Source organism: Vigna umbellata, chromosome 10 (assembly GCF_029865625.1).
Source record: "Vigna umbellata cultivar VRB3 chromosome 10, Vumbellata_1.0, whole genome shotgun sequence".
In the NCBI taxonomy this organism is placed as follows: domain Eukaryota; kingdom Viridiplantae; phylum Streptophyta; class Magnoliopsida; order Fabales; family Fabaceae; genus Vigna; species Vigna umbellata.
The window spans coordinates 6,288,735-6,295,087 of record NC_142174.1 but is presented as its reverse complement, the minus strand read 5'-3'; the positions used below and the strand labels follow the sequence as shown (position 1 = coordinate 6,295,087).

The following is a 6,353-nucleotide window of genomic DNA, read 5'->3' as shown; positions in this document are numbered from 1 at the left end:
AGGCTTCAGTTTACACAAAACCGAAGCCTATCAAAACACGGTGGCATTTTTGTAGTTATAACGAACTTATACGCCTCGGTTCAAGGGGAACCGAGACATAAAACCTCTATAACGTCAGTTATATAGACAACCGATGCCTAAAACAACATAAAATTATCTACAAAACTAGCTTTTAGGCTGACAACTTTATTAAAAGGAGCTACTGCCTCGGTTCTCTGACCAACGGAGGTAAAAAAATCTTGACAACTTTTTCGAAATAGGCCTACTGCCTCAGTTCTCTGACCAACCGAGGCAAAAAACTCTGGCAACTTTTTCGAAATAGGCCTACTGCCTCGGTTCTCTGACCAACCGAGGTGAAAAACTCTTACAGCTTTTTTGAAATTGGTCTACTGCCTTGGTTCTCTGACCAACCGAGGCAGTATGTCCTGCTAGAAACTGACAACCTCTGATTTTGAACGTTCCATATCCCTTTTTTTCAACCTCTACTACCTCGGTTCCATTTTAACCGATGTCATAGGCCCTTTATGCCTTGGTTTAACTACGAACCGAGGCCTATAGTTAGTAGATATTTTCAAATTTTGCATTTAAATTTTTTTTTTGAATTTTTTCTAGCAGGTTTACGCATCGGTTTTATTTATAACCGAGGTAATAGCCTCTTCGATGGTTATATTCCAGATCCATAACACAGTAAGCACATTTTCACTCTTCTTCTTCTTCCGTCAAAGAGTAAACGCGAATTGCAGCTTCGCAATCGCGCAAACAACGTTTCCTTGCCGCTCCACGCCTCTACCTCCACCACTAGGCTTCGCCGCTTCCTCCACCATTGGCCACCATCGTAAGAAATTTTATCCTAATGTTCCTTTTTCTTCCTCGCGTAACCATTCTCTTTCAAGCGAAGTTGTTATTTTGTAGCCTCCATTTCTCTTGCACGAGTGTTAAGTGTGGTCTCCATCTTCGTTGGTTCCATTTATGTCGCGCGAACGTTGCTCCCTTTATATCTCTCGCGCGAACATTGTTCGTTGTCGCCACCTACCATTCGTCGCCGCCACTGGTTATTCGTCGCCGCCTTTGACCGTTCCTCACTGCCTTCGGTCGTTCGCTGCCGCCTTCATCCGTTTCTTTGTCGTCTCCATTTTCCATTGCAGATAAAAAAAAATTTTGAATAGGCAAAAGACCCCATTTTCTGGAAAAAAAAAAGCCCCTACATACTACCTCGGGTCTGTACCAACCGAGGCAAAATGCCCCTACATACTGCCTCGGTTCTGAACCGAGACAAAAAGGCTACCCTTTTTTGCTTCGCATGTATATACCTCAGTTCATGAACCACTGCGTATAACCGAAAATGACCAATGTCGTTTCCCTTTACTGCACTAGTGATTCAATCTAAAGTAAGTCTCTCCTCCATAAAAAAATAAATATACCACTTTTATCATTTTTATTTAAATAAGTAAGTTTAAATATAAGCAGGTTCAATAAAATATGTTTCTTCTGTTAGAAAATTATCATATACTTCACCTTTTTAATATATTTATAGATTTATAAACTTTAGGGACATGAAAAATTTTATTTAGAGTACTGTACCTAAGAATATTAATCATCTATTTGAATTCTATAAGAAGACATCATTCCAACTCAGTAGTTGTTGCTTGATATTTATATATTTGCAAAATAATTATTGACAACGCATTAGGTTATTTAGCTTTTCAATGAATATTGATTTTTTTGAAAACTTTTGTTTTCCTCTTTTATAAACCAATGAGCTGCTAGGATATAAATCAGTAAATAAGGTAAATAACTAACGTATGCTTTAATATATTATGCCATAAATAAGAAATATTTTGTTTTAATGTATTCGGAGGTCCCTATTTCTGCGGATTCGTATCAATTGGGTCCTACTATTTTGGAAGTGCTTAATTGGGTCCCTAATTTGAAAAAATTGAGTCAATAATACCCTTTCTATTAAATGAAATGGACGGCGTTAACTTTTTAAACAGGTGGGATGCTGACGCATCCTTTTATTTCCAGGTAGCACAGTTTGAGCTTAATACGTGGATTTTGTATCATTTTAAAGCATTCGTAAGAAGTTGGATTTATGTAATCCCTCAATTTGAAGGTCAAAATCCATAAATTAAAAGGGTGTGTTAGGAGGTTGACCTTGTAGTTCTGCGACGCGGGTGGGTGTAGTGGTGTTGGAGCTTGTGCTTGTTCTTGTTCAAAGACAATGTCGAAGGAGAACTCTTGCTATTCATCGAGTTGCAGTGCCAGGCGGAAGGAAAATGGTACGTCTTCACCGATCTGCCACTGTGGTCAGAGAGATCTATGGTGAGAACTGCCAAAACTATGAAGAATCGGGGCAAGCAATTTTGGGGATGCTCCAAGTATAAGGTATGTTAGATTCAACCTAATTAAGTTGTGGTACTGTTTCTGAGAACACGACATTGTTCAATGGTGGTGAAGACAGTGGTACTCCCTAATTAAGTTGAATGTTGTCTTTACAGAACGGTGGTGAAGACGGTGGTTGCAACTTTTTCAAATGGTGCAATGATATTGGGTTTGACGAAAGGGGTAACTACTTCAACAGTGAAGGAAACAAAGAAACTTTGGTGAACAGTGAAGACATGGATAGTACTAGGAAAATGATAGTGAATTTACAAAAATGAGTGTTCATTGTTCAAAAGTGGATGAAGGTGTTCATGTTGTTGGTTTCTGTTTTATGTGTAATAGTGATAATTTTAGTTTCAATGTTGATGAGGAAGGGATGATTTCTTGTAACTTTGTTGTAGGTTGGTTATGTTGTAATGAAATGAATGAAATGAAGAGTTGTTTCGTAATTAATGGAGTTGTGCTTATAGAATCTGATATGTGTTCATCAGTAAGCATGGGATGATTGTAATTTGACTTGAATATAAAGAATTGGGTTACATAGAATTGAGTTACAGAATTAGTATAGTAATGCACATAATCTGTTAAGGTAAGGAAGAAAACATTGCAGTGTTCAACTTGATACTTCTGTTTCATATAACTTATCAAACCTTAAGTGTACTCAATCCTGTTTTATATAACTTGATATTTTATCCTTATCAAACCTTAAGTGGTATGAATCATTCCATAAAAGCAAAGATAACATTCCATAAAAGCAAATATAAACATCAGAATTGGTTACAGCACTGAGATAAACATCAGAATTGGTTAAAAAAAGATGTGCTAAAATTGTGACATCAGAATTAGGTCAACATCAGAATTGGTTCAACATCAGAAATGTTTACATCATTAAAAGGTAAAAAAAAGATGTGCTGAAATTGTGACATCAGATTTGGTTCAACATCAGAATTGTTTACATCATTAAAAGGTAAAAAAAAGATGTGCTGAAATTGTCACAGGTAAACATCAGAATTGGTTACCGCCCTGAGATATACATTAAAATTCCCTCCTATGCTTCAGGCTCATTTGATGATGGTATGTTTGGTTCATTTTCTGGGTTGCTTTATTGTGTTTAGTGAGGGTTCACATCACGATCTTGGGTTGATTTCTGGCAAGAAGTTCTGTTGTGACCCAGCTCCCTACAAATGCCACATCTTTTATGTATACCACCATTCCTCATTCTTGTGTCGTCCCTTACTAACTCCCATTCCTGCAACCTTCTTTTCTTCTTCGGCCTCCCTGACAATATTCTCTTTTTTGGAGGGAACATATCATTATATGGGGTAATCTGCCACATGTTCTTCATATGTTGACTTCCTAAAACAAACAGGGATGAAGTCCTCTGCATCTAAATTCAAAAACTTCATAGAAGTCAACGCATGACAACATGGAATGCCCGAGATAGCCCATTTCCTGCATGTGCATTCATATTTGTCTATATCAACTACAAACTTGTCCCCAGCTTGGGACACATGACGGACTTCAAACAACTTCAGTGCTGACCAACTAGAAAAAAAATTAATATTCAGAACCTTCACATTTGTTTAAGTGTTGAACACATGATAAATGTTAATAAATTAAGCTTACCTAGGAATCCAAAATTTACTTAGCTGGGACTCCTTATTAACTCTACTCTTGATTTTAGAACAAATCAACTCAGACAATGATTCACTTTTTGTTCGGTTTGTTGCCCATCTGTTCATCAAGTAAAGGCGAATCTCCTCCAACATGGTTATGATTGACTTTGACCTTGTATGTACCACAATCACATTCTGGCACTTGCACAAGTATGAATTGAATCACAAAAACATTTATTGAAGAACATACCTAGGAGGAATTTGTATTAGGTATTTGAAAGCCTCAATGTTGACTTCCTTTAATTTTTTCATTTCGGTTTCCCAGGCTTGTGGATGGGTTGTTGTAGCTACCTTCCACATCAACCACTTTAGCTGCTTTCCAAGGAATTTTTTCCTGAAATTTGCGTAAAGGTGCCTAACACAAAAGCGTTGATCAACTCTAGGGACCACTTCTTGAATAGCTTGCATTAAGCCCTGTAATTTGAATTTGTCAGTGTTGTTAAAGGTCTGATATCTAACAATGAAAATGAACATACGTTTTTAGGAAAAAAGGGCATGTGAATAACCTTTTGTTTATCTGATATGAATGTCAATGATGCATGTACTGGCTCCCCACCAACGTCTTCAACCAGAAGTTTCAGAAACCATTTCCACGTGTCCTTGTTCTCTACTTTCACAATGGCGTATGCTAGAGGTAACATCTGGTCATTTGCGTCTCTTCCAACAGCAGTTAGCAATTCCCCACCATATTTACCTTTTAAAAAAACACCATCCATCCCTATAATTGGCCTGCAGGACACAAAACTGTCCTTGCAGGCCTTTAGACAAACATAGAACCTCTTGAAAATGTGTCCACCAACATTCTGTTCGACTTGCACCTTCACTGTGGATCCAGGATTACGAGTTAGGAGCTCATTCGCATAATCATATATCCTTTTATATTGCTCTTTGAAAGACCCATCTACATGGTCTGAAGCAATGGCCTTTGCCCTATAAGCCATGGATCTAGATACACCTACATTCCACTTTCTACTTATCTTGTCACGAATTTCCACTCCTTGACTTTGGAATTTTCTCTCACAGTTTTCTCCAACCTCTTACTCAGCCATTTTGAATTAAGTAATTTGACTTTGTGCTCTCTACTACAACTGTGGTTGTCAACAATAGTCCTTAATTGCCACGTTCGTACTGCATTCATATAAGCACAGTATGCCATCCAGGGGCAGTTTCCTTTACCACCCATACATTTGACCCTAATTCTCTTCTTATCATTTTTAACATATGTTAGATTTCTTCCATTTTCTACTGCATACGTTTTGATGGCATCCAGAATATCTTGCTTGTCACCAAAATAAGTCCCTAAATCCCACTTGTAATCCACCATTGTTTTAGGCATACTAAATGTTACAAACTTTCCATAACTGTCTTCTTCATCATCTTCTCCATGACTTTCTCCTCCACTAAGCAATTCTTCTGATTCCCAATTATCACCGGACAAACCTCTATCATTGTCAATATTTATACCATCATCAACATCACTATCAGACATATGAGTCCATGATGGTCCATCATCTTGCACATCAACTTCGATTTCACCAAACCAATTCCCAACTCCATGTCCTACCTCTTCTTGTATATCACAGTCAACTAGGTCTTCCATACAGTCATCATTAACATCCACATTGCAATCAACATTGGCATCCTCACCACTAGAACTCCAGCCACGAACATCAACATCATCTACTTCAGACTGACCCACATCACATTCAACTTCAATTTGACCTTCTACAACATCATCTCCCTCACATCTTTGTTGACACTCACCATCACCTTCCTCTTGACACTCACCATGACCTTGTTCACACTTACCATCACCTTCCTCTTGACACTCACCATGACCTTGTTCACACTCACCATCACCTTCCTCTTGACACTCACCATGACCTTCCTCTTGACACTCACCATGACCTTGTTCACACTCACCATCACCTTCCTCTTGACACTCACCGTGACCTTGTTCACACTCACCATCACCTTCCTCTTGACACTCACCATCACCTTCCTCTTGACACTCACCGTGACCTTGTTCACACTCACCATCACCTTCCTCTTGACACTCAACATGACCTTGTTCACACTCACCATCACCACTATCATGCATCACAGGTTGAACTTCTTCTTCACCTATATTATGAGGAACATTTTCTAACAAGTGCATGATCTCAGGTTCAGACACTGTGTGAACAACAAATAGATGAACCTCACCATTTAGCCTAGCTAAGTTAATGATGTGCATGGCTCCTTTATCATCACACAAAGGCTCTAACCTATTATCTAACACAGAACCCCCCCTAC

At 38.4% G+C, this 6,353-nt stretch overlaps 1 pseudogene; it reads right to left on the bottom strand.

Annotated features, from left to right (window-relative positions):
* Positions 1–3,695: 3,695 nt before the first annotated feature.
* LOC124846753 (uncharacterized) lies at positions 3,696–5,658 on the bottom strand (annotated as a pseudogene).
* Between the last annotated feature and the right edge of the window lie 695 nt (positions 5,659–6,353).